The following is a 21,860-nucleotide window of genomic DNA, read 5'->3' as shown; positions in this document are numbered from 1 at the left end:
TTTTGGAGAATTCTCTTATTTTATTTCATATTTGTCTTCTATTTTGATTTTTAATGATAGTTTAGAGTTGAGTCATGTGACCATGTGGTTAAGCCTATCATTCAATCTTCATCAGAAAATTGGAAATTGAAAAATGATTTACGTGTGGATATGATGCCAAAAGTAAGGCACTAAACTAGTTAGTGTTACTAAATGTCTTCCAATAACAATGGCAAAAGGAAGTTATTTGGGATCTTAGAAGATGGTTAAGGCAAGAAATGAAACCTGAAACTGAGGAAACAAAAGTTTAGACAAGATAATCCCAACATCAGAGAGAACATTTGTCATTGTCAGAACTCCAAAGAGCAATAAAGCTTTAATCCACTTCATGGACCCAAGGACTCATGGTCTAGTAATTCTTATGTCACCGAACCATCTTGTGTCTGTATGAAATTACAGTGTGTCACCACTCTCCATCTGCAGCCTTAATGTTTCCGTCCTTTGATTGCATGACATGGAAACTCTTGAACCAGAGCACCGTACTTCACAGGCATCCGAAGGGAGCAGCTGCTCGTAATTTTGGAGTTTGAGAGGGGTTTTCAGTCCCAGAGTCCTGATCCGTGCTGCGTCCATGTTTAGAATGTTGTAGGAATAATTTTGACTGTTTTAATATCTGAAACATTTCAAAAATAGTGAGAAAATATTTCAAAGCTGCTCATAAACTTATTGTCTTCCTAGACTGTTTTCTCATATATATATGAGAATATATATAATCTGAAATCTCAAGACTATTGTAAATTATATTTCTCTGATTTAGATACAAACAGTTGAGGATCTCTTCATCATTTCCTGAAAAACAAATATTTTCTAAGATTAACTTGCATTAAAAACTGATGTCTTCTTGAATTATGATTTAGACAAAAAAAAAGAGAGTTTCAAATGCATCAGATTGATTATTTCAGTATAAAGAAAGGAGGGTTTAGAAATATAATGAGTGGAAAATAAGCACTATATTCTAGGTAATGATTCACAATTCTGATTTTTTTCTTTTTCTATATTTAGAGAATACAAACATTATAAGGGATCTTTGATGTTTTGTAGAAGCCTAATGATGTTTAATGTTAATTTTCTTCCAACAATACAACAAATATGTGGCACTACTATTTTGTGTTTAAACACTATTGCATCCACAGCTGAATATGGTAAATTATATAGTTCATGTGTTTTTCTTTTTTATGATATTCAGAATGTTTCTTGACTTAAGTATGATAGAAATCAATCAAGACCATAGTGTATCTCTAAGCAGAAAGAGAGAGAGAGAGCAACAGAGAACAATGAAAATTAAAACTTTTGAGCCACGTGTGATGATTCTACATGCCAGTTTGTGAGACAAATAGTTGAAGTATCACTTTGAGTTGTGGTTAATTTCCTTCCAAGCCTCCCTGTGAATGTTTATTGCTAATAAGTAATCCTATGATATAGGAACATTTCAATGAAACACCCAGAGCCCCTTAGGTAGAAAATGAAAGAGTTGAAAGAGTTTAAACAAAACTCTTTCCTTTGAAAAAAGGAACAGAGCTACTGTGACCCGTTCAGTTTGGGAATGACCATATGCTCTGTTTGTCCGCTGGTGAATCTCTTCATTGTTCTCGGTTAAAGCCTCTAGAAAGGGCAGTTCTGAAAACATCTGTTTAACTGAGTTCATTTGACATCATTCAAATTTATTTGACCAGAGAATGCTTTTGACTAGGTATCTGTTTTGCAGAAGGGAGCACATGCTGGGAAAAGCTGTCGCGCATGGCTCTGAATCACAGTACAATATTTTGTACTGACATCATGGTCAAAGGTGGACATGTTTTCTTTGCTTGTTTTTGCTTTTAACCTTTAGAAATGTTATGGCAAATATGTAAGGCAACGTGATTGTCAAGAGACCTGTGATTTTCTGTGTATATTTTTTGTCCTTTTTTCTAAGCTGTTGCAAATGCCTCTTCTGCTGATTCAACAGACAATTTTATGTCAGACTGCTTTTTCTTTAACTATATCCAATCATCAAAGAAAGTAAGACTCCCAGAAGAAGCTGGATCTATGAGGCCAAAATTAAAAATCTATATTTTCCATAGTCTAGTCAAAACCAAATTTCTATTTCATAACACCTAAATCAATGTCATATTTAGATATTCCTTTTATGCTATTTACATAATATAAAACATAAAACATATACAAAACAATAACATATTTGAGAAGATTATTAATTATCTGAAATTTGTTGCTGGTATGACATATTTTATGTTTTTTTTTGTATTAGCAAAATGTCTGGGCTATTTTATGTACAATTAGTGATGCCAATTATTAAAATGTCATCTAAGGTAATCTTGAACAATACTATTTTCAAATAAAGAAGCAGCCAGGATTTTAGTGTGAGTCATTTTATTCTAAAGCAGTGCCTAAATATACTAGGAGTATATGATGCCACCAAAAGATATATTTACAAAAATATTGAGTTAGAAATCATCCCAGGGTACAACTGACCTATAGACCATGTCTTCTATTAGGTTTCTTTAATTGTGTCAAGTTTCCATTCCTTTTACCAAGTGCAAAATTTGATGCTCCCTGCCAGCAGTTGAATGTAATTCTAATTTTCCTACATTTCCCTTTATTACTCTAGTATTGGCTCAGTGTCCTCTTGAAAATTCTACTTAATATTTAATGTTGGAACTAAGAGAAATTATTGAGATAGGACAGTAATCTATGGGAAGAAAGAAAAGAATTATTTTTTTTTTGTTTAGCTATGATTCTCATTTTTTTTTCACCTCCTGAAGGACCGACAGAGAAAAGCTATTAATAGCATTCCTTCTGGAGCATTCTGCAGGTTAACAGAACTCTTCTGCTTATCAAATAGACCTTCAGCTACTGCTACCACCTGGGTTTCCTGGTATATGATACAAACAATGGACACTGCCACAAAGTTTGAGAGGATTCTTCAAGCAAAGTCATTTGGTGCTAGGAGCTATTTCACGGTGTACCGACCTATCCTAGCATAGAGAGTTAAGTCATACTCTCACCAACAAATAGAAATGCAAAACGTAACACATCAAGTTGATAGGATCTGCATCAGGATTGATTTGAGGGGAAAGTATGTTAATATGCACAAATATTCTAATCACCTAAAGAACCTAGCAATATTCATCCAATAATTTTGACCTTAATATGACCTCTTTTTTAAATTATTGTTGCTGGAGACTTAAGCAACCAGGTCTCCTCAACTCATCTTCGACTGTTTCCTGCCAATAATTCAGAGCCTTAAATAGCTCCACATACCTTGTCAGCTTGTTTTAACCAGGTCAGCCAGTCATCCTGAGATATGCAATATAGATGCCATATTAAGGCTCTTCGTGTTTAGAAGATATGGCACGTGGTATTTATAAAGTCAAGGTAAAATATGTTGAATTTTGTGGCAGTGACTGGTAAAATGACTACTGGACATCTTCAAAGCGATTTTTAGAGATTACAGACAGAGGCTCCAGCAGGGACCATGGGCAGTGATAGAAGCAAACTGTTTGAATTTGGGAGTGCTAACTCATGTCGACATTACCACAGCTATTTGTGTCAATGTTTACAAACAAGTTACTTCATTGAAACTAACACACTGCATAAAGTGAGTTTCAATGTTTGTTTTTTCTGTGAAGTGAGTTCTGTCTCTTTTTCTGTATATCTTCAAGCAACAGTGGGTACAGATGGTTAGTGGCCTCTGGAAGAAAACTGAATAGATAGTTGTTTTCATTTGACTAACAAAAGAGATGATGAATTACACAGAAATAGAAAAATGTGTCTTTGGAATAGAAAAAGACAATGTAATGAATGAATGATATCATATGCAGAATCTTTCAAAAATAGTGTTTTCTGCCCTATGTAACAGCTAGCTTAGCTTTGTCTGGATTCATTCTTTTTAGTGTCTAGTGTCTGAGATCACCAGTATAAATTCAAGGACTTCTTGAACTTTTGCTAGCCAGGAAGTGAAAACCTGATTGATAATTCTAAGAGGGCATAGCTATGCGCATGCAGGAGCTGAGCCGTTATTTTTCAAGCAGCATTAAGCCCGACACAAATCAGTCAAATCAGAAGCTGGTGCTATCCAGACATGGAGCTGCTCATGGATAACAGCAAGCATCCACATATCACTTTCATGTCACATCACAAGACATGAAGTGATTCCAGTCAGTCTTGAGCAATACTGCACAGGATGCAACTTTTATTACTTTGTTTTCAAAAAAAAATTCACCTTTAAAAATCTTCAAATCTTCAAATATAAGATTTTCCTAATGTAAACATACAAAAGGAAGAGGAATTTTTCAGATCTGAATGTTGGGGAGCAATGAGATCTATATTATTCCTTACACTTCTTATAAGATATCACTTTTACACATTCCTACTGGGACTAAATATCTCCTGGGTCTTTAGAGAAAGGACTTCATGTCCAAAAAGCACTTGGAGAAGTTATTCAGACTGTCTCCAGGGAGCTTTAAATGTCCAACTTCAGCTTGAAACTCAAGTGACATGCTGACTGCCCAGGGAAATGCATGTCATAGAGTAAGCTCATAGTAGCAGAGGTTTGTTTCCCAGAGTGTAGGATGGAGAATAAATACCAGGAATGACGCGTACTATTGCCGTGTCTTTTCAGGGTTGTGGAGTGTTGCAAGTTTAGAAACAAGCTTTGATAGTTTCACAAGGTTTTATAGGTTGTAAGGAGTATGAGTTCATAGATAATAATAAAATCCATTTTTTGCTATAAAAATATTAGCTGTGTAAAATTATCTCAGGATGGGATGGTTTGGGGGCATGCCTCCTCTGTCTGTGCTTCGCCTTCTCCTGAACACAAAGCTGTCTCTACCATGGCAATGCGAGTGTCTTCTAAAACTGGTGCCTGGAGGTGAGATCTGTACCTGTGTTCCATAGGGTGCTGTGGAATAGGGCTCTCACACCCTGCCTGACTCTCACCCTACCTGCCTTCTTGTCGTAAGTTTTTCTTTACTGGACATTTTGTGTGCATGTGTTAGTATATGTGCATTTTCACAGGGGAGGTGCAAATTCATGTGTGTGTGTGCATCCATGTAAATGCCAGAGGACAATTTCGGGCACCACCCACCATTTATTTATTAATTTTTGCAGAAAAGGTATCTTATGTCTGAGAGTATACATGTGTACCACCACATCTAGTTCTTTTATTTTAGGAATTGAATTCAGGTCCTCATTCTTGCAAGGCAAACAAACGACCTCCTGTGCTGTCTCCTCAGCCGCATTTCCTGTACTTCTGCAGTTGATCTCAGAGAAGCTTGTTGCTTGCCGGATCCGATATGATGCATTGTGATGAAGCAGAGAGGCCTGCCCAGTGACAAGAAGGAAACAGCAAAGTTCAGGCCTCCATTTAATAACTGAGTGATACCACATGTACGATCCTGAATGTTTATACAACCATGTGGGTGGGTTCATGGAACCAGACATTGTTCTGAACTTTCAGTCCCATTTACAGCTGTCCTCAAGTAAAAAGGGAAAACTCAGGCATCTTTCTTAGTATACCACTGGGAAAATGATGACCAACTTGTACAGTTTGGGGGTTTTAATGCAAAAACAGTATAAAAATCAAGTTTGTTTTTCCTTTATCTTGATGAGAACACTGGTTTAATGATTGTGTTACCATTTGGCATTTGACTTTAGCTTTGTGTCCTTTGGGGAACAAATACGCATTTTATTCTATTTTAATATGTTAAGGGGTTATGTTGCATTTAAAAACTTGGTGAACAAATTGGCCTAGTAAATCTTTTGTTAGGTTATTTATCATTATAAAACACAAAATAAGCATTCAAATAAAATAACATAAGAAATTATGAATATATTAGTTGCATTTCTTCATAGACTGCAAGTGAATCCTTTCTTATTTGAGAAAGGAGTTTTCCACTTGCTTCAACAACACTGTCCTTGAAACATGAGGTCCTCAAGGTATTTACACTTTCCACTATGAACTTATCAGGTGACTTCTTTACATATATAAAAATCTTAAACAAATGGCCAGAAATGTTTCTGCATTTGTAATGTACTATACATTTTGTAGAGTATTTGTCGGATTCTAATCTTGAGAAAATGCTTTTAAAAAATTTCCCAGAAAGATTAATGCGCAATTTATTTTTAAATTTTCAGATTTCATGAAATTCCTGGTACATAAATATCATCCTTAATATATAAATTAACCTTATACTCTTCAGATATAATTAGACTAAAATAGGGTATAAGAACTTAATTATCCAATTTATCATAAATATTAATGGACTTAAAAATCATTGTAAGTTTAGAGAGATAAGTCAGAGGATGCACGGGCTGGCTACAAAATCATGAGGATCCCCAGCAAGCCAGGACTCAGGCAAATACCTCAAATCCAGTTCTGAGCGTTTTACCTCCTTGTTCTGGCTTCTGTGCATGCACAGGCATGCGCATATGTGCATATACTCACATGGACACACACACACAAATTAATAAATTTAAAATTACTAGGGTCTCTTTTTAGCTTTCCACAAGAAATATGTATGTATTACATATAGCAGTTATAAGACTAGGTTTACTAGTTTTCTACTAAATTGTGTGATCTTCAGCTGGAGAAATAGAGTGGCTCATTGCTTCTTCTGTGAGGTGAATGTGAACACTCCACTGATCTCATGAGCTCCACTTACTCTGAAGAGAGAACCACAAGAACAAGTTGACTGGCCAAGAACTAGTGTGCACTTAGAACTGTCACGCATTAATACATATAAGTTTGCTTGTTGTCCTTTTCCTAAAGTGCAGCCAATCAGGTAAGTATTGGTAGGCCCCTTTGAGCAAAGACTGAAAGATCAAAAGCATAAATTCTTTCAGTGTACCAGAGTCCTTCTTCAAGGGGGCCCAAGCTCATCCATCCAACATGTTCTGAAACTGCATTAAGACTAAGTGATATCAGCTTTCTTAATATGAAAGTTTCCATTTTTCCACATACCCACTACCATTTTTATTTTACTTTTTATTGTAGACATTCTACTGGTTATGAAGTAGTCTCCTGGTTTTGATTTTCATCTCCCTAATGACTAATTTTATTAACCAGCTTTTCCTGTGCTATGTAGCAATCTGTATATCTTCTCTGGGGAAGATTATTTAATCAAAGTTTGTTTATTTATTCAAAATTGCGCCTTTGAATTTAGATTAATTTTCTTTTAATTATTACTCTATGATTTACTTATTTATATTATATAATTCTTACATTTCATATATTTGGCTTACAAATATTTTCTAAAATTCCGTGTTGACTTAACTTTTATAATATGTCCTTTGAAATAATAAAGATTTCTTTTTGATGAAATCTTATTCATACATTTTAAATGTATTTCATTTGTGCTTGATGCCATGTATTATAAATAAGTCTCTAATCAAATATCATGAAGAGTTTATTTTTTATTTTATTCTAAGAGTTTCCTATTTTCAGCTCTTACATTCAGAATATGATTCCTTTGGAACTAATCTCTATATGGTACAAATTAGAGGCACAAATTCATTCCAATGCATATGAAAATGCAATTATCCAAGTGCTCTTCTTGAAAATATTATTCTCCTCTAATCAATTTCCTTGGTACTTTTATTAAAAGTCAATTGACCATAGCTATGTGTTTATTTAGGACCCTTCAAATACATTACATTGAACTATATATAGATTCTTATGAGAATAGCACACTCAATATTCATTACATGTTGAAATTAAGAAAACCAGTTTTAAACATAACTTTATTTTCCTTTTTAAATGATTCCCTTACAGTCCCATGTGATTTTTAGAAGCAGATTACTATTTTTTTCAGAGAAGTCTTATAAATTTATATAAAATTTGTATTGACTTAATGAATACGTTTGTATTGTATTGTCATCTTGACCGTATTAAAATTCCTACTGGTTATTAGTCTATTCACACATTTCAGTCACAAATATTAGTTTCTGTTTTTCTTTCTGTGGTGTTTGTAGTGTATGAATCTTCCTTGCATGATGAATCTGTACGTAAGCATTTTGTTCTTTTTGATGCTATTGTATGTAACTCAAACTGCTTTTTAATTTCAGTTTCATATGTTCCATTGCTAACGTATATAAATACAATTCATTTTTTACAATGATCTTGATCCTGAATCATTTTTGAGGTCAATCATTAGTGCTTTTCTCACAGATTCTTCAAGATGCTTCCACAAGACATTTCTTTGACAAGAATGCATATTGTTTTTCCTTGTCAAATGCCTTGGCTAAGACAGGCAGCAAAATATTATAGTTTGTAAGAGTAAGCATTCTTGACTCATGTCTGAATTCCTGAATTTCTGAATTGCTTTCAGTACTCACCAATATTAAGTATAAAGGAAGATGGAAGGTTTTTATTGTTTGTTTTTCATAAAGTGAACCATGCCAGACTGGTGGAGTTCTTTTATAGAACTAGTTTGTTGGGTGTTTTAGCTAAAGCAGCTGGTTGTTTCTGAGATGCCTCTCTCTCTCTCTCTCTCTGAGTAAATGCTGCTACATAAGCACCTAATTAAATTCCAGGGTTTTGAAATGCTTCAGTTTTTTTGTTTGTTTGTTTTGTTTTGTTTTTTAATTCTTACACGGAGTATGGGACTTTCTATGGTCCTTACTCTGCCGTTCCAGATGATGTCTTCCACATACATTTTAAACAGTAAAACAGTAATGGATGTCAACAAGAATCATCAGCAGAAAGGACCAAACTTGCCAGAGTCACTAAGTGATATTTTTCACTTTTTCTCCTGACCCAATAATCCCAAGGGAGTGATCACATATAAGAGGATGTTCATGTGTAAAATCAGAGTTTCTCATCTCTGCAAGGCCAGGGGTTCAGCCATGGTCTTCTGGAGGTCCAGTGCACTACTCCAGTACAAATATAAACTTTGAATGGAATTTTAAAAATTATGAGACCTTCCTTTCAAAGAGAATTTTATCACAATTCTCTTCCATAGGAAGCTTGACATGGTGTGTTCGTTCTTTTGAAATGTCTCTTGTAATTTAAATTGAGATATTTTAAATTAATAGATGACTATGGTGGTATTCAGCCTATGCATAAAAGTCTGTGAACACCATAGATTTCAGTACATATAGTTCAAAATGTCTCTTGATAATAGTTTACAGTTGTCTTTGTAAACTTGTTGCATATTTCTTACATATTTCTTGTTAGATTTAGAACTAGGCCCATATGATCAGCATGTGTTTGAAGTGATTTTTTTTAATTAGACACTTAATTAACCCTTGGTGTTGATTTGGGTTGTTGAATTCTGTCTAGTAGAAACCTTAGTAGTTAAATTTTAGATATTTATTCCCTGGGTTTCATTATCTGTGCTGGTATACTTATGTTAGTTCTCTTAGGTTTCATTAAATGATTGTGATTAATAAATTTCAACTATGTCACTTTCTTTAAAATCTTAGTGTCTTCAGTATACTGCTTGAATTCAAACCTAAATCATGGTAATAATGTAATTTTTCCTTATTTCAAAATATTATTGTTGTTTGCTTTTTATAAATAATTTGTATGAGGCAAAAGAAATGTCTTTAGAGTTTTTAATAAATAAAGACTAAGTTTAACTTTTCAGTATAAGGATACTTTTCTTTTATATCTTGTAATGTAAACGAAGTAAGTCACTATTTAAGTATAATTGATAGATTTTTTTTCACTAACATTCTAATTTCTAAACCTTGAATTCCAGCAAATACTTTGTCCTATTTTTTTAAATACACCTTTGGCTATAATATGTTACTATTTTTAAAATGGCTGTTCAGATTTAATGTGTTTACATTTTGTCCTGACTAGTTTTTGTGTCGACTTGACACAAGCTAGAGTCATTTGGGAAGAGAGTAAAATTGAGAAAAGGCTCCACCAAATTGTCCTGTGGGTAAGCTTGTGAGAACTTTCTTCATTGCTGATGGATGTGGGAGAGCCCAGGTCATTGTGGGTGGTGCCACCAATGTCTATGTCGCCCTTAACTATGTAAGAAATCAGATTGAGCAAACATGAAGAGCAAGCCAAGAAACAGTACTCCTCGCTTTCTCCTGCTTCAGTTCCTGCCTCCAAGTTCCTGCCCTTCTGGGGTTCCTACCCTGGTTTCCTTAGTAATGGACTGTTACCTAAAAGTGTAAGTTGAAATAAGCAACTTTCCCCCCAGTTGCTTTTGGTCATGGTGTCTTAGAGCAATAGATGATTCTATGACATGATGTCATTTTGTTGTATTTTCTTGTATTAGTTATATCTTATCATAGTCTTAATTTCCCAAGCATTTTCCACATTCGAGTAGCATAATCGCAAGATCTTTAATGTGTCAAAAGTATATGTCTTAGGAAATGAACTAAGTGATCAAGTTTGCCTCTTAAAATTCATTCATCTCAAGACTAGGAGGATGGCTCAGCAGTGAAGAGCACTTACTGATCCTGCATTACCAACACCAGATGGCTCACAACCACTTGTAACTCCAGCTCCAGGGGATCTGATGACATCATCTGGCCTGGCTGAGTTCCCAACTCTCTGTCTCTGTCTTTCTCTGTGTCTCTGTGTCTCTGTGCCTGTCTGTCTCTGTTTCTGTCTCTGTCTCTGTCTCTGTCTCTCTCTTCCTCCTTCACTCCTCACTTTTTCTCTCACACACTATTAAAAATTAGTGTTTTAAAAAATCCATTCATCTTCATCCATAAATTCAGTTTAACCTAATGTGCAATATAACTTCTGTTAACTTACAGATATATGCTTTCTACAAAATCAGTTATTGAAATGGCTGTATTTTAAAATATATTCATCATTCAAAAATGAAATGTGTCACTTTAACATAAACATTTTCTTTGCGTGATAAACTACATAATCTCATCTTAGCTGCTGGAATACTATTTAGTATATGAAATAAAAGGTGACTACTTTCCCTTTTCTCTTCTTTTTTTTTTTAATTCTGAGATGAATTTTGTTCTTACATATTCAGTTTTGATAACATTGACAAACTGATACTTGACATCTAGTCAGATAACTAGCTCACATGATATGCCCCTCTTGATAGAAAGGACAAGGTGAAATGCAGTTTGAAGACAGTGAAATTTTAAGCATACATTACGGAATCACTTTCTTCAATAAAAAGATAGAACACAAACACCTCCACTTAAACACCACCATAAAGAACTCACAAACTTAGAATACTTGTTGCAGACCTTTTATGTATGGCCTAGTAGTTTATTTTCCTAGCTTTAACTGACATCTCTGTCATCCTTTCAACTACAATACAAAGAACTCAGGATACCTTCCATGTAGAGCACTGAAATGATTCTTACACTTTACTAAAAAAGAGCTTATGTTAGAAAAGGAATCACACTGTCAGTCAGGACACCCTATTAACTTACTATCTTTATCACTAAATGGTATGATACTTGGACAACTTTTCTTTTCATCTCTGGTAGAGTTTGAAATACACATCTCCCTCTTCCATACTGTATCTAGAATTCTGTGATACTGTGTTGATTAGAGACATAGTATTTAAGTGTTAGTTGATAGCTTAAAACTGGATGTCTAACCTTCCTTCTAAAAACACATTTGATGTTGAAATTAGCTGATTTATTTTTGGAAGAGTTCTGCTTTGATCTGGTTCATAAATCCAAGCCATCATGATGTGCTTTAGAAAGAGTTTAAACATCAAGTGACAGGCTAAAGGGAGAAAAACTTTCAGGTCTAATTTTCTCCAGAGATTATATTGCAATTTACCCTTAATTAGCTGGAAATTCTAAGTCCTTATGAAATTTTGGCTCTCATCTGTTTGTTTTATTCCACGAAAAACTTCACCGAAAGCTGCAACTAATAGTTGTAATAAACTATAGTTGATAGTTCAGTCTTTATCACAAATACAGATGTTTTAAGATTTATTAAAGCATGCTATTAAATACTTAAATATTTAAAACTTACTATACAAAGTTGTATTCTCTTATATTATGATTGAACAAAAAATTATCTGGATGACTCTTTATTTAAAATTATGATGGAAATCAATGTAAATACAAATACTTGGATTCATTTTCAAGTGAGTGTTTTATGTCTACTTATTTTATCTATTAACTAATCTAGTAAGGTTCCCATGGGCATACATTTTTTCATATTTCACTTTTTTTTTTTTTTTTTTTTTTTGGTTTTTCGAGACAGGGTTTCTCTTGTAGCTTTGCGCCTGTCCTGGAACTCACTTAGTAGCCCAGGCTGGCCTCGAACTCACAGAGATCCGCCTGACTCTGCCTCCCGAGTGCTGGGATTAAAGGCGTGCGCCACCACCACCCGGCCATATTTCACTTTTATTACATGATTTTTATATAGACATTGTAGATAATTATTTATAATGTTATCTTTAGCTTCTACTCAATTAAGGAAAATGTTAGCATGTAACATGACCACTTAAGTTTTAAAGTAGAATAATGAAGAACTGCAGGAAACAATTAACTAATGGGAAAAGAATTAGCCTCTCCCAAGAACAGCACTCTTACTGGTTGTCCAAAGGAGAGTGGTCAGCCTGGAAACCATATACACACACGACAAAATGGACTCAGAAGGTTATATATATATATATATTCAAATATACATACATAAATATGGTATATATGGGTATATATCAGATACATACACATGTATGATAAATATGGTCAAACACACACATATGCATATATATATATATATATATATATATATATATATATATATATATATAAAATATAATCAAAGAAAAAGAAGCTATCAACTCGAGAGTACAGGAGATGGGGGATATTGAAGGGTGGGGAAAGTGTTGTAATTCTACTTCAGCTAGAAATATATTTATAATATTGGATAAAATTTGGGACAGTGCTAGTCCCAAATCGGAGTTCTAATTTTATTAACAATCAGCCTATGGTCTATACGAAGGTAAAATAAATAATACTCAGAAGCGATAGTGATAAATTTTCTAGGCAAATATGAAATATCAAAAGTCACCAGCTTTAACTTGTTCCTTAGCCTAATTTAAGACAAACTTGAGAAAATTTCTGAAATTATTTATTGAATTAAATAGTGAAGGAACTCCATCTTCCTTCATCTTCTTCCTTTCTGCTTTTTATCATCTTCTCTTTCTTCTTCAGTAATGAACAGCATTTTAAGAAGTTCACTTAACAAAAGTGTTTGGCTGGGGTATTGTGTCCAAGGAGTCCCAACTACCCCCAAATTGGGGTGGAACATGACTGAAATGAAGCTTTTTGTCAACACAGAATGTTGCAAATGGTAAGATGAAAGGATTTCTTCCCCACCTAAACTTTGCTCAGTGTACAATCTACTATTAGTTTTGTTCTCAGACCATGCCAGTGGTTTTAATCTAAATTCACTTAAGAGTGATTATTTTAAAATAAACCTTTGAATGATGTATTGTGCATGTAAAAAACTCTCATCTCTCATTATTCAGGAAAACGTATTTATTTATATTTTTGTCTCATTGAACAGTATCAGGTTTTGTCTTCTCCAGCCAGACGTTTCACTGAACTTGTGGTAAAGAAAGACACAGATGCTCCAGATAAACAAGTAGGATCCATAGCACAATACTTAAGTCCCCCGATGGGTCAGTGACTGATTGACCTACATTCTTGTGATTCATTTTTATAATCTAGGCTCTAAACTGAATATATATGAAAATTAAATTATTCAGCCTTAAAAGCTTAAAAATAAAAAAGGAATAAGACACGTTACCCAATAAGTTTAGGTAAGCTCCAATGCATATTAATTTAATGTAAGATTCAGTATAGAATACATCATCAAGAACTACTTAAGAAAACAATTTTGAACGTACTATTTTTACCTTTTTAAGGCAATTGATTTATTTTGTTTTGGTGTTACTAGCACAATTAATGAAATACAAATGTTGTTGTATCATATATGAATGTAAATGTACTATCTTCATCAAGAAGTTAAACTGTAAGCTCAGCCACATTAAACATTCATCTTGGCTTGGATGAGATAGTTCCTGGAAAAGATCAAATACAGCTTTGTTTTTTAAAATAAGTGGACATCACCTTTAAAGAGACCATGCACATAAAAAGTTACACTATGGCACAGACATATGCTTATCATGGAAATTATGCACATATCTATTTGCTTTTCTTTTTACAGGAGAGTTTAACAGCATGGTAACAGTTGTGTGGATTTTAAGTTAAAATTCCTATGCTTAAATTGCTAATTTTTAAGTCACAATAATAAGAATAGTCCAATCTTTAACCATTGGCTCCTTTAAATAATTTCCTTATACCTAGAGTATTTAAATAGTGTATATGTTCATATATGTTTGTGTATTATGTAATTCACAATAGCTTTCTCTCTTGGACACCAATTATGACTCTTAAGGCAACCCAAAGCAGCAAATAACTGCAAAAAAAGAGAAATATGAGGTTTGATGATATAAAAACATTAGCATTTTAAAACTTAAAACCATGACCCATACCCAGGAAGAAAGAAGGAGGATTCTGAAGGTCTTAATGCTGAAGGAATTTGGGAGAAATAAATGGGAGTGGGGGACAAAAAAGAAGCCTTGCAAATGAGTAATCATAGTAATACAATAAAATAATAATGGAGAGTTATTCTACATGTGGCATTCATGATGTATTCCAAAATAACGCAAGCTCTGAAAGCCTATTGTCAGTGCAGGGCAATGCGAAGGCTGTTGCTAATTAGACAAGCTTTGCTCACACATAGGTCTGTCTCTCCTACTCCTTGCTAGCTGTAAACATAAAGAGTCAGTGATTTAATGACAGCTAGGGTTTCTTGCACAGTGAAGAAAACAATGGTTTAGAGATTAAAGGTTAAAATATTTAAGCAAGAGATGTATTTAAATCAGCTAGTAGTGATTTTGTTGTTGTTTGTCTGTTTGTTTGGCGGAAGCACAAACCTATACTGTTTTAAAGATATTGTGACCCCACAAAGGCAAATTGCCATTTTACTATACACTAAACAACAGGAAGAGGGTTGAGCTTTCCCTGGTGTAATGACTTTATCTCTACCCTCCTTTTTGTTGACATAAGCATTCCTGAAAGAAAGGATTAAAAAACCCTCAGGATATTCCATCCACCTCTCCTAAATTAATTCAGGCAGAAAGAGGAACCAAAATATAAATACTTGTTTAAAGGAAACATCAGAAACAAAAATGTTGAACGAAAGTGGGGAATGCTTCATCTTTTCACTGCTCGAAAAACAAATGCTGGAAACAGCCTCAGGTATCACTGGACTGCCCAGCACCACAGTCGCTGTCACTTACATGCTTGACTCTCTCCTTTGAGATAACGTAACAGACACATTGTACAGAATGCTCGTACAGCATGAGGTCCTGTGGGAATTACACTTTGTTATATGTATGCGTGTGTTTCAAAGACAATTTTTTTTAGCTGAGAACAAATATTTCCTTGTTGATTTCTTTATATTTAAAATTTAACTCTCAGAAAGGCAGACTCAAGAAAACAAGTGCTTATAAAGAAAATACATAGGAATCACGTCTTCTATACCTGCTTATCATTGTTTTCTGTAAATTGTTGTGGTTCCAACATTTTTTTCTGTCTTGTAATGTTGAGCACATTCCCCTGGATTCCGGAAGCCCTAGTAGATTACATGTATCCCATCTATGTAGCTAATGTTCTACCTCAAAGGTTTATTTCCTCCTAAGTGAGCTTTTCTTTTAAGATAAAAGTGTAATTATCTTCAGTAAAATTCTGACCGTTATCACAGGAAACTGAAGTTTGGAGAAATGTAGCTAATTTATTGTGGGGCATAGTGTTAATTACTGTGAAAGCTGATGCTAAACTCTCAGGTCTCTTGCTTTGTGCTTTTTGGTTTTCATCCTATCATTTGTGGTACACTGACTCGACAAAGGAAAGGGACAAAAGCAGATGTGGAGACAGGTAGAGGAGACAACACAATGCCATCTGTGCTTGTTCTCTCCACGATTTGGCAAGGACGACATTTTTTTTTTCATAATTACATTCAACTTAAATTATATATCTCCCCTCACACCCTCTTGACACTCCTTTCCCCTTAATTCTCCACTATTGATTTATTGCGTTCTCTGGTGACTAGAAAGAGAACTGCTGGTACACAAGACTCAGTAAATATTTACACAGTACACAAACTGTATTTGTATCTGCAAAACTGATACTGTTAACCCAGTTTGCTTGGAGCAAGCCCCAATATTTAATTAACCATGTTAACCAAAATATCCAGCCGGGTGGTGGTGGCACACGCCTTTAATCCCAGCACTCCGGAGGCAGAGCCAGGCGGATATCTGTGAGTTCGAGGCCAGCCTGGGCTACCAAGTGAGTTCCAGGAAAGGCGCAAAGCTACACAGAGAAACCCTGTCTCGAAAAACAAAACAAAACAAAAATATTCATTTCCTAAGTCTGCTTTAAGTCACTTACTCTCATCCTGTCCACTAAGGGGGAGTGTTAAAGAGTCATCTCTCCTGGATAAACAGTAAATACAAAATAAGAAATGTAGTTTTTTCTGCTGTAGATATTATTGGAATCATAAATTAAAACGTAGAATATCTTTTGTTCTTACTTACTATGAAAACTTTAAATATACCTAAAAGAATAAAATACTGCTGGGTGTCATGGCATTAATTTTTTTAAAATGTATTTTTCCCCTTTTACATTGTATGGCCATCCATTCTGCCTTAGTATTTGTGAGACTGAGGGCCACTTGAAGACAAGCACTTGCATAGAGTTTTATTTTCACGTGTACCTTGAGAGACTTTCTTTTAATCAAATTTCTGTTTTATGCGAAATGCATATGTTGTCGATGAAAATAAAATTGGTCCCTTTAAAAGTCCCACAGCAGTTAAAGTTTACGATCAGATGTGTGATGAGTTGGTGCTCGATTGAATCATTACTGAAAAGAGATATAAATTTCCAAAAGAACCAGCATGTGAGATTCCAACTTATGCAACAGGATGTTGGGCAGTGGGGTGGATGGAAGGGCAAAGTGTGTGCTCTCTCTTTCACGGGGAAAACGTTCCTCCCTCTAAGGCCCTTAACACTCACAGACTGATTTTCCCTACAGGTTTGTAGTCATTAATCTTACCACCTCCATCCCAGCTGAGGCAGCACTTACACATTCAGCACTTTCCACAACAAGTGAATGGCTCTTCAGTTGTTAGATCTCACCCAAGAGGCAGACCCAGCACAGCAGGGAATGCACAGGCCTTATGTATTTACAGTTCAAAAAAGCAGTGAGCGACAATTGTGGTCCAAGTAAAATTCATCTTTGGGTAGTTGTACTATCTTATAGGTGACCTTGAGTATGATGGTGATTATTTCTATTAATATAAAAATAATTGATTCCAGAAAACACACAGATCCACAATGATGTCCACCTGCTATCATCTTGTGAAATAAATTTTTCAACAATTCTACAAGCTAAACCTCAGGCTTCTGGAAGGTTTTGCTCACTTACCTTATGAATTTGGAGAGATACACATTCTATTTTACTCTAATAAGGTTCTCATTTCCTAACACCTTTCTTATGTAGAGAATTTTCAGTAATCATTTGCATAAGCTTAGATTCAATTAAAGAATAAAAGATCATGACAAATTGCCTCTGTACCTTGAAGAAATACAAACATCTTAGAAAAGTTATATATTTCTGGATATGCTAAATTCTAGGTATTTCACATATACTTATATATACTTGAAAACAGAATTTTTAAATGCATATTTTTCCAGTTTGTTGGAAAACGAACACTTTTTTAGTTGTTTTTATAATTAAGTTTATATCTTTCAAAAATATGTCCTGTAATTTTGATTATAAATGACTATTCAATATAAAACAAGCATAACCATCAGGGCACACAGAACAAAGCAAAGGACAGATTCAAATCTGTGACATTTTTCTTAGTATGTGCCAAATATGCATCTAGAGTTCTTTATAGCTTCCATTCTTAACTCTTTGATTGAACATATTTCTTAGGTTAATAAACTTTAAGCCTCATGAAGGCCCACACCAAACTCGTTATGTGTGCTTTCAAATACACCATCACTTTTCATAAATAAAAAGTGATACCTTTTACAGAATTGAATGATGGGAAGACAAACTGGTTACTATCATCAATGAATGCATCCTTCCTTTGAGCCAGTTAGTCCCAAACTTTAGTGTAAGTGAATTGTGAAAGACGTCTGTGCAAATGTAGATTCAGAAGCCTTGTGAATATGCAGGTAGTTGTCTTTAACTAGTCTTAGTGTGGCTCTAGACTCTGAATGTGCAACAAACATCATAATAATGTTGCCAAACATTTCCTAGATAATATTTTGAAAAGTAGTACTTTCTATAAACAACACCACACTTATCCACAAGCATCAATTTATTCTGTAATAAGAAGGTACTTTGTATATAAATGCCCTTAGCACTAACACCTGTTCCTAGGAGGACTCATGAACATATGTTTTTGCACGAAATAAGGCAGGATTTTAATGCTTTTTATTCTTTGAGAATTCTATACATGTATACAGTAAAGTATGATATACACACCTCATTGCTCTCCATCCAACTCTCCCCATATGCTTTACAACATAGCTCTTTCCCAACTCCTGTCTTGTTTATATGTGTGTAAGCGATAACCCTCTTGAGCCAGTTGACAACCCGCAAGCCTGGTGGGAGGTTAGCACTAACTATCACGTCTCATTTGCATGAGGAATTTTGAAAGAGGGCAACTAAAGTGTCTGTGGCATTTTCTGCCCAACAAGTTATCTGGCTCATAGGAGGACATTTTGCTTAAAAGGGTTGATAGTGTTGATTTGTTCCATTAAAGAGAAGAGAAATGTCTAAAAAAAGTCAGCTTCTTGGGCATAATTCCTTAAGTGACAACATGCAGACTGATGGGCATAGATGTATTACTCTATCTATTGCTCTAGGAATAAAGTTTGCGAACAAAAGGGCTGATCCTAAGGACTACCACAGTCTATTCTTCCTCTTACCCTCCTTGTTTGTCACTGATTGTAAGACCATAGGAAGGGTTCAGAAAACAGTCCTTAGACATGGTTAGGAACAAAACCCAACTGCGTCTTCCACGGGTTTGCAGGTTATTTATAAGATGGGTTACTATTCTGACACAGAATGGTGTTTGGTAGAATGAAAGACCCAACAGCAACAACAACAAAGACTCATGGAAGGAGGCCTTGTTAGAGGTACATGTTGGGAAGACCTTACAAAGAAAGCAACAGGAGTCCATTGTTCCTGGGGCCAGAAGTGCTGTAGCATCTGAGGCGTGTGTCTGTCTCCACAGTTTGCCAAGACCCATACATTTGAAGCTGCTCTTAAGACAGTGTCTCTTCTCCCTTCTTGTTTCTGGTTCTCATGTTGGCTACACCCCTCCCCCAAGGAAAAACAAACAAGTCTGGCTTTTATAAGCTCTTTGTAGCCTTCAAATAGTAGTTTGGAGCCCCCTCTTGGAGATGGAGTGCCTGAAGTATTTATTACCAGACAACTGAAGGGCAGGGCCTGCAAGCAGAGGCCTTTTCATCTGGTTTATATAGCTGGGAGCTCACTAGCATCATCTGCACTGATCACTGAAGAGCTCTGTAGCTCTGTTCTGTGTTAACCCTCTCAGACCCCGATGGCCTCTGGGAGACCTGACCCCTACTTTGAGACACACTGAACTGGAAATAATAACTCCCATATGGGAGAAGAATACTCCAGCTTCGAGAGCTTATCAGGCTTTGTTTTTTCTATGACGACCAAGAAAGGAGTGTGTATTGGAAGCAATTCTCTCAGCTTATGGCTATTTTCATAGGGGTTCTATATTTAATAAAGGTTAAATCCATTGAAACAGTGAGTCAAAGGCACTTTTCATGATCAACAATTTCACCTACTTCAGAAGCCTGCCTCTTCCCACTCTCCTCATGCCTGCTCAAAGCGGGAACTTGTCAGCTCCGGCTTTGTCTCCTAGGCAAATGGCCCTTCCCTCTGAGAATATAAATAAGAATTTTCAATCTGAACTTGTACATCACTCGTAGATGTCTAGCTCCTCCACACAAAAGAAAAGCCTTTTGAGTAATTGCAAGACTTAATTAGCCTGTGTTCACACAAAGTCTTCCTTTGTCCACCTATCAACAGGCTGCTTTCATCAGTGGTCCTCTGACTCTCTGAGGACCACCTATCAACAGGCTGCTTTCATCAGTGGTCCTCTGACTCTCTGAGGACCATTCTTTTTCCAAGTTTTACACAGATTTCTATTTTCAGCTTTGGAGTCCAGTGATGTAAGGCTCTACATCTGAGTGCCCAGTCTCTCTTTCCTGATTCATTCCCACCACAAATAACTACGCCCAATCTTGATGGTGATCTGATCACCTCCCCAATCTGCTAATGCCTAGTCTTCAGTGACATAGAAAGGACATTTGGAACAGCAGTCGTGCTACGGTGACAGTACGCTATGCAAGCTGGTTTCTTTCCAGTCCATTTTCCCATCTTTATGTCAGAGTTATAGAAAAACCAGGAAGGATGGGGAGTCATGGATACTTTTTAAAAATTATACCTAGCATACATTGTAAAAATGTAACCTGCATTTCCTTTATCAATGAAAAGATAGCAGATGGTATTCCTATATTCTGTGCATTAAGTTCAGTTCATCTGTTAGTTAACTGATGGCAACCATATTCTGAGTATCACTTAATGCTTGTAGTCTATACTTTTAGAGCTGAATATCTAGGCAGTCTATCAGCCCATACCTCCACATCAAATTAAACAACTGAAATTATGTACTGTTTCTAGGATTCTTCCTGCAAAATCTGTTAAACATAATTCATTTGCATTATTATGACAGTTGAAGATGAAAGATGATGAACAGCATTAGAAAAAGATGGCACATACATTTGATCCTAGCACTTGGGAGGCAGAGGCAGGCAGATCTCTGAGTTCAAGGCCTGTCTGGACTATTTAAACGAGTTTCAGGACATCTATGGCTGCAGAGTGAAACCCTGCTTCAAATTAACAAAAGAAAACAAACAAAAATGGTGTTCCCAAATGATAAACATTTTTTCACAATATACTAACTCTCAGTAACACTGAGTTGTCATCAAACAGAACTAGAAATATTCAGGATTCCCGCCCCCCCCCCCCCCCCCCCCCCCCCCCCCCCCGCTCCAACTTTAGGAAAGAAGGATGTAATACTTGTTGGAACATTTGCTAATGTAATGCATATCATTTGTGACACTTTCATAGATGACTGGTTTCATTTACTAGTCTCATTTTTTTTAACCAAGGTGAGGAATGTAGCCTAGGCTGGCCTGGAGCTCACAGAGATGTGCAGGGGTCTGCCTCCCCAGAACTGCTTTAAAAGCATGCACCACCACACCCACCAATTCTCAAATTTGGATATGCCATAGTACTAGTGTCTCCAAATGAACATACATGCAGACTGTCCTTAACCTACTCATGAAAGTTTGCTTTTCAGGTAAGAACCTTTGAAATTAGATGTATCCTTTCCACTGACTCACTGCTAGAATTCCAAGGTCGTCTATAGCATATGCAACAGCATTTTGACCAAATACTCAAAGCTAAACCAAACTCACAAACCTTTCATTTTTGGAGTGGAAGAAATATTTTTAGAATCTCTGACAGGGGCATATTCAATTCTGTTGCACAGCCTCCTCATTCCCTGAGTGCTGCTACTTAGCTAGCATGTTCTGTCTGCACAACTATAAAATCTAAGAGGGAACATTTCCTTTTCTCATGACTTTGCTACTGTGATCACTTTTCTTAAAGAAATACCTTGTTTTTGTCAGGAAAAGGGAAATCATTTTGCTGATTAGCAGGTATTTCTGTAGAGACA

General features: G+C 35.5%; 1 long non-coding RNA gene across 1 annotated transcript in view; it reads right to left on the bottom strand.

The window, feature by feature from the left end:
• Positions 1 to 4,446: 4,446 nt before the first annotated feature.
• Positions 4,447 to 21,860, bottom strand: part of LOC128111561 (uncharacterized) — a 55,946-nt gene continuing 38,532 nt past the window's right edge. Inside the window, exon 3 of the long non-coding RNA XR_008218673.1 lies at positions 4,447 to 5,358. This is a non-coding gene — a long non-coding RNA (uncharacterized LOC128111561). The remainder of the gene's footprint in view (positions 5,359 to 21,860) is intronic.

Source organism: Peromyscus californicus, unplaced genomic scaffold, assembly GCF_007827085.1.
Source record: "Peromyscus californicus insignis strain IS unplaced genomic scaffold, ASM782708v3 Scaffold_16__1_contigs__length_79575227, whole genome shotgun sequence".
Taxonomy (NCBI): domain Eukaryota; kingdom Metazoa; phylum Chordata; class Mammalia; order Rodentia; family Cricetidae; genus Peromyscus; species Peromyscus californicus.
This window is presented reverse-complemented; position numbering and strand designations above follow the sequence as displayed.